Source organism: Haliaeetus albicilla, chromosome 11, assembly GCF_947461875.1.
Source record: "Haliaeetus albicilla chromosome 11, bHalAlb1.1, whole genome shotgun sequence".
Lineage (NCBI taxonomy): Eukaryota > Metazoa > Chordata > Aves > Accipitriformes > Accipitridae > Haliaeetus > Haliaeetus albicilla.
In genome coordinates, this window is record NC_091493.1 from 19,964,781 (window position 1) to 19,972,618 (window position 7,838).

Below are 7,838 nucleotides of genomic sequence, written 5' to 3' on the forward strand. Positions count from 1 at the left end.
AGTGCCCTTACAAATAAAACCTTGCTGGTGGCAGAGCCCGGAGGCAGCTCTCCTAACCCCACCGTGTGGCCACCGTGCCAGGCACTCTCAGCCGTTTCGCACCAAGGTTGGGGTGCCCCCGCGCCATCACCCTGGCCGGGACCTGTTTCCGCTCCTTCCCCCGCTCACGGTGTTTTCCGTGTTCAATCCCCGCTCCCCGCTGACACACGAGACATTCTGGGAGTGGAACAAGGATGTCAAAAGCCATTTTGAAGTGTGCCCGTATCCCCTCGCACAGATCCTCTCCGGACAGCTATCCTGCAGCGATGGAGCTGAGCACGTGAGGTGCAGACGGACAACCAAGATCTTGCAGAGTCCATCCCCGGGCTGATCCTGCTCGGGCATAGTGGGGCTGATTCAGTGGCAGCTGTCAAAAGTGAGCTGCATTGTCATCGCTGGGAGGGAGAAGTGACGATGAAAAATAACAGTAGCCCAGTTGTTCCCTGGATTTAGAGGTGTCCAGCAAAGGGGGAAAAATACGTCGCTCCTTTTTCATTTCACTGTGATGGATGAAGAGGTCTGAGAGCAGTCTGTGTTTTAGTTTTACATTAGGAACTCGAGCCTTGCCTACTTTCTGAGGCACAGTGTTACAACAGAGAGCCCACATCAGAAGGTGTTCCTAGATGGTGAAAGCTGACATGAGTCAGAGAGGGACTTTTAACCATCCCTTTTAGGACTCTCCGTTAAATGTTTGGTTAACAACACTGAGGGTTACTGAACGCTGGGGAGAAATGATGCTTCACTTAAAGATACTGCCTGCTTTCTATGTGAGTATTGGAAGAACTATAAACCGCTAAAAACTGCCCTAAGGAAGTCAGACTCCTGCTATTTCCAAAAGAAAAACAGAAAGGAATAAATAAATAAATAAATAAATAAATGGCAGCACTTGTTGATTTAAAAAAATAATCAGCAGCTCATGCCACACGGAGAAAATAATCTCAATGCCACAAACCAGGGGGAGAACTGGAAATGCTACCGGTGGGTGACAAGGAGGCTTTGGGGCATTCAAGGTTTGCCATTTTACGGATACTCAGACCCACCAGAGCCCTTTCCTTTCCCACCGGTTTCTTTCCTCAGACAGGGAGCATGGCTAAGAGGGAACTTACAGGGCAGCTAGACTTTGTCGTCCTCTAAAATTAACACCACGTCTGGCTGCTCCCACACGCCAGGAGTAAGTTTTCTGAACATTCCCCTGCCAAGTTATCCTGGGAGGTGAACATCGCATTTTTTCTTGTATGGACGGAGAGACGGATCTTGACCATCGTTGGGGCTGTGCTCACCTGGCAGGTTTCAGACCTACGTGCTAAGGACAGCCCTGAGGAGGGCCCTTCACAGCACAGTCAGCTTCTCCAGCTGGCATTTTGATCACTTTTGGAACAGGTTAATGCTCCTGAATGCGGCCGCGAGGTTCAGGCATTGACATCTTGGCGAGGTGCGCAGGGTAGTTTGCCTGTAAATTGCGGCAACTCCAGCCTTGCCTGTCAAAAGGCATTTTGGCCATTTGCGGGCTGGCGGCTTGGCTGTGCCATGCCAGCCAGCCTCCCTCCATGGAGAGCTGCCGGCTGGGCGATAGCCGGCACCCTGCGCAGCCCTGGTGGGAAACCAGCAATGTCTAGTATAGGCACAGCAGTACCGCTTAAACTGGACTTTTCCTGATCTAGTTTGTATCTCTCCAGACGGGCTTTTCCCTCCTGCCAGGGAGAGCTGCCCAGCTGAGCCTTCAGCAGAAGTACGTTGCTGGTGGAGTTCACCGACACTGCTTAGCAAAGATTCAGCGTCAGCCATCGCCCCCAGGAAACTGATTCAATTCTTCTGCATCTGGTGACTACTGCCTGAGGTCGTGGTCTTTCGTAAATGAGCTGATGCAATGCTAGGGCCATGGTGCAGGGCAGCGATGAGCAGAGCCATGCCACAGGCAGCACAGGCCATGAACTTCAGCACGGGGTCTCTTTAGAAACGCATGGTCTAACGTAGGGCTGTTTCCACCTTCCCGAGAAGTCCTCCCCACAGATTCATGACCCAGCTGAGGCACTGTGCTAGTGAAAAGCTCTTGGAGAGTACTCTTTGTCAGAGGGTCTCTCAGTTTTTTATCAAGGTTGGGGAAAAAAGAGGCACAAACCAGCAATGGGGGTTATCACAAGACGCTCTCTGTGAGCAGAGTCCATAGGCGAAAGAACGGTTGCATTCCTCTCCTGGGATGCACTAACCAGCCTGGTTTTGCTACCACAGTGCCAGGGTGCAGGAAAAAAGCATCAAGGCTAAGCTAAGGATATTTCACCAAAACATTTTCCTTCCTACTCTCCCCTCAAAAAAACCAACCCAAACAAACCCCAAAAAAGGTATTGCTTTTCCATCTAGCAGTAAGTTTTGCAAGGAGATTTCATCTGGTGTCGACATATTGGAAATTTTAGTGAATTTCCTCAGTTACCCCCTCCAAAAATGTTGAAAAAGCCACATACACAAAAAAGCTTGCTGCAAGGGCTTTGCAAGGTTTCTTTCATGTTGTTTGTTTATCTTCTTTGCCAGCCTTCCCTGTCTACCCCTTTTTCTTTTTCTTCTATTTCACAACTGGAAGTTGAAAAAAAAGAAGAGGGGACTCAAATAAAAGAGGGAATAAGCTGAAAACTGGGGAAAGAGCTGACCCCTACCACTTCCCCTCTGCCAGAAATAAAGGTTTGCAAAAATTCTCCTAGGATTATTTTTCTGCATCTCTTGCATTGTTTTCCTGAAGAAGTGTGAAGCAATTTCAGCTTTAGAGCTTTTTCTAGTGATAGGAGAATCACGCCATGGGCCTTTCATCCAAGGAGAGGTGCAGGGGTGGTTTCCTGTCATTTCACCAGTCCTCCTTTCTTTCTCCTCCTTCCCCTCATAAAGAATCTGCTCTTCAAGGGCATGGAGCCCTCTCTGCAGAGCAGATGAACACCAGCATGGTTCACCACTGCTGCCAACAGTTTCAGAGCTTAATGGTGCCCCTGGTTTTGACAGGTTGACTTCTGGGCACAGTTATGTGTTGCAGAGAAATGAGGTGGGGGTCCACGGCTACAGAATGAGTTGGGACAAGACCTGGCTCACACTACAGGAACTCAGAGTTAATGCCTGCTTGAAAGGTGATGGCAACTGCGGGTCCTTCAGGATTGTCAGTCACAGGAGTTCAGATGCCAGGGGATCAGATGCCAGCTCGTGGGGTTGCCACCCTTGTTTAATGTTGCTTTCTCCCCTGGACTTTCTTTTGGAATCTGGTGACCCTGTGTTATATTTTCACACGCTCTTCCTCTGCCAGGAAAGGTAGCAAATGGCTTTCCTTTTTGGAATGGAAAGCTAAGACTCTTGTGTAGTCACCTGGCTCCAGAAACTGCGGCTCGAGGAGTCGGATATCATGGCATCTACCAAAAGTGAGGTTTATGTTTACAAAAAATGGCATCATCGTGCTCGCTTGCTCACTTTCAGACATGTTTCCTCCCCTCCTTAAAACATCACCTCTTGCTGCATAAATTCAGTGGATCCCCCAAACTCCTGAAGATCCCCTGCTCCATCCTCACCCTTAAAGCATGGCTAAATTCAGTGTGGGTTACCTGGGCTCTTCAGTTAACAGCTGCTATTGGGAGCTCCCAAAAGAGCAGCAGCAGGCAACCCCCCCCAGCTGCCTTCCCACAACTGCCTGGGGAAGGGCCAGGGCTGAAAGAAGAAGCTGGTGCTCACTTTGCCACCTCGTTGCTGCTGCGTGGGACATGTGGCGTTACAGAGAGGCAGTAAGGTAGCAGAAATCACTGGCGTGTCATTGCCAGGGTCAGAAGGGAAAGCAGATATGACTGGGGTGGCAGGCCATGCCGCCAGACTGTGACCAGGATGGCTAAATTCCCTGCCTTTGGTGCAGTAATCTTATCAGCACCGAGAATTAGGCTGATAACACGCTGATGACTGGGACGGGGTGCTTACCTCTGCCCTTTGCCCCATCCCTTGCTGCCTGACTCAGTACCAGACCCCCTGCCCATCCTCCTCCCCTCCTGTTACCCCAAACTGGCTTTGCTCCCGGTCCTTGGGCTGCCAGCAGCAAGAACCCAGCCGGTATTGTCTAAACAGGGCCATACAATGGGCAGCATTGTTGACACTGGATTTTTGCCCTCATTAAAGATGACCTCACAGCCCACCCCTTGGCCACTTCAGCCAGCCCCTCGGGACTGTGAGGCTGTCTTTTGAACTCGGGTAAATAAATTGGGAGAGGAGGGGGAGAAAGGGATGGGGAGCAGAGGAACACAGCGGTCTTTGTGTTGCCACCCTCTCTTCAGCACTGGTGCTCTCTGGTGTCTTTCTACCCACATCAGACACGGCAGGCCAGGTGCCAAGGAGCCAGCATGCTGAGCCCACCCTCCCCGGCCTGCCTGCGTTCGCTGGGCAGTGACACCCTCTGCGGTTCTGCAGCCTCCCTCCTTCGGGTTGCAATTTGCTCCGGTCATCTCGGCTGTCCTTTCTCCTCCTCCAGGCCTTCTGTGCCTTCCTTCCCACACCTGCAGCCCACACACCTCCTGCCTCTTCTCTTCAGGCTGAGACCATCCGCCCGAGCATCCTCTGCTGCCAGCACCGTGGAAGTGCCACGCAGGGACCTGGGGAAATGCCACCTCCTAGTGGCAGCTCTTCCGACGCAGCGTCGGTGGCGTGGGCAGTGCCGCACTGTCCCCTGCTCCGTGCTGTCACCCAGGTTTAGACGCAGCTAAGACACCTAAGATGCCAGCCGCACCTGAGGGTGGATCCGTGTGGGGAGAGAGGTGATGCTGGGGGGCTGTGAGCGTGAGCCCTGGGGACGGGTTGCCGCATAGTCAGCACAGGGGCAAATTGCAGCACCAGGAAAGGATGAGGGCACATCCAAGGTCAGTTTGCTGCCGCTCCTGTTGGGCAAAGCGTGGCGTCCCATGCCGCTACGTATCCTCTTTGCATCATTGCCTTCTACCCTATCTCCTGGGCGTTTGGGGGCTGCCCAGCGCTTAAGAGAACAAAAATGGTTTCCCAAAGTTAAAAATAACCTGGGATCTAGAGATCAGGAAGACGTCTCCCTTCCAAGCTGCCAGCCGAATCCCAGATATTTCTTCTCCTTCTGGAGAGGTTTCTGATAGACTCCTGTTAGGGAAAGCAGGCATAGACTGGCAGGGAGAAACTGGTGGGGCTGCCCCGAGAACGCATACATGCTGCTGGTATGAGAAGCAGGAAGGACAAAGGGAAAACTTGCTGGACCCTCGTCCCAACCTTCCCTACTCTAGGCTTAGCAGTGGCACACAAAGGAAAACCTCAAAGATGGGGTGTGCCTCTCCCTTCCTGCCACCCCCAACTTTGCCTACATCCATACCTCAGTCTCCTTTAAAGTGAATGCTTTCTCTCCTCTTGGGCAATGGGGCTAGAGCAGAGAGCTGTCTTTGTATTCCTCCAGAAGCCAGCCTTGCTTTTCCTCATTTCCCTCTTTGCTTATCCCAGTGAAGAGCTGTATCTTGCGAGCAGCATTTTTTTTGTCTATAAAGAGGAGGTGGTACTTGTGTCCTTTGTCCAAGTCCATTCACAACTGAAAATCCTTCAGGATTCCCACCTGAGCAGAGTGCCTCCCCACCGTGATGTGTGATGGGCTGCGGCAGTGTGCGTGGCTGGCCAAGGAAAGGACATTTGGAGTCCTGAAGGAGAGAGGTGCTACAAGCTGTTACGTTTCTGGCCAGGAACATTTTTAGGTCTCCTTGCTGGGAATGAAGCCCTTACCTGCCTGCCTGGTTTAGCTGCCTTTCCAGGTCTTTAAAGAACCTGCCTACCCTGTCTCCTTTAAAGAATGAAGCTGGAAACACACTCTTCCCTTTCCACATCTACTTCCTCACTTAAAGAAAAGGGCTGCAGACCTCTGGGTTCACGTCAGTTTGGGTGGGTAAAATGCCCCGTGCTAACCTGGTGTTCGCGTTTGGAGTGTTAATAGGGGGAGAGATCTGTTGCAAGTGTAAAAGAAATCCTGGGCAGGTAACACGGAAGGGACCCTGCAGTCCAATGTCTACTCTTAGCTATTTCTGGTTACCTTTTTAAAGTGTCCTTGTTTTGTCTCTGAAGTCTTGTGGCAGTGCTAACACAGAAGTCTCATTCAAAAAGTCAACCTGCAAAGGCCGCTTGCAAAGTCTGGTCCTCATGGAGAGCTGCAGCAGAGGATCGACCACCACATGCATTCACACATTCACTCGTTCACACAGCAGGCATTCAGTGTGTTCTGGAAGGCATGCGTTTTGCTTCATCCGAGCTGTGTTTGAGGGGGTCATGTTTGCAGAGAATTCAGGTATAAGCTTCAAGACCAACCCACGCTGGACCTTCTCTAGTTGATAATGCCAGGCGATTTTATCCCTGAATCTTTGCGAAAAGCAAGTAAGGTAAGGGCGAAGTAGCAGAATTGTATGGCTTTTGGTACAGAGTTACAGGACATTATCACGAGTGTTCTTACCCTCCTAATTTTACCTAGACGAGGATGCTTGTGGAGGTTTTGGGAAACTGGGCTAAGGGCACCCACTTTCAGAGGGCTGCTGGAACGGCTCTGGGATCCATACCCGTAGTGCAGCTACTCTGAATGTCCCTGCTGATATATGTGACGGAAGACAGATCAAGCTGCCTACTTCTGCAGACTGTACTAGACTAGGAAGAGTGGAAAATACGTTGGAGGTCACCCTGCTTAGATTTCCGGTAAGATCTTGGCAAACGGGATACTCGGACTGAAATAAATAGGATGCAATTCACTAGGCAAGTACAAAGTTCTAGCTTGCGGGGAAGAGCCAACTGTCCAAACCTATGCTGGGAGAGTAACTTGGTGAGATAGCAGTTCTGCAGATAGGGGTCTGGGGGCAACAGTGGAGCATGTGCTCACAATGTTGTGCTACTGTGAGCAGAGAGAACTGTAGATGAAGAAATAGTAGCATAGGAAAGACACATGGAGTAACCGTCTGGTTCTGCTTGGCACTGGGGACACCTTAGCGCTGAGGTTTTGCTTTGTTTGCCCATTGTGCCATTCTGCTTTTTAAATAGTCTGCGGGCTCTGTGTTGTGCCTTGGGAATAACAACGCTGCAAAAGGAATTAGGTATAAAGATTAGCAATCTTAAAACTTCAAGAGCCTCCCTGAACAGAAAAAGTAACACACAGGGAGAATCCAGGCAAACTTACCCTGTTCTGCACCAGCAAAGCTGCTCTTCCATGTTGACACTGGGCTGCGCAGCTCTGGGGGATGGATGCCTGTCAGGACGGCACCTCTCAAACCACTCGCAAAGGGCTGCAGTGTCACACCACCCCCCCCCACCCCCCCAAAGATGTCCCCACCTGATCACAGCTTCTGTAATATGCTGGGAGCACCCCACAGGGACCCCAGCTAACATGCCTGAATGCTGGGGTAGGAGTCTGGAAAGTGCTGGAAAGCAGGTAACAGCTAGCTGGTGTGCAAACACGCAATGTTGCCAGTGACTGGTAGGGCCCCAACTCCTCCTCTTTCTCAATCAGTCAAGTTTATCCTTAAAGAGCTGGCTCAACCAGGTGATTGGCTCATCCCTGAATATCGAGCACACGTAGCGTCTAATCCCCAAACTGATGCCAGCCTCTGGCTTTTCAAATGGCCACCTGAGCCCTTCTTATCTTGTTTTCCTACCTATAAAATGGGATCTTCATGGATTATTTGGAATGACATGGCCAGGAATGAGTAGAGGAAAACAAGTACTGTGCAGCGTAGGACTGTGCAGGTTGAGTTGATATTGCACTGTGGACAAATGATTGTCATCTAAACAGTGGTTTGGTTAGAGAAAACTGG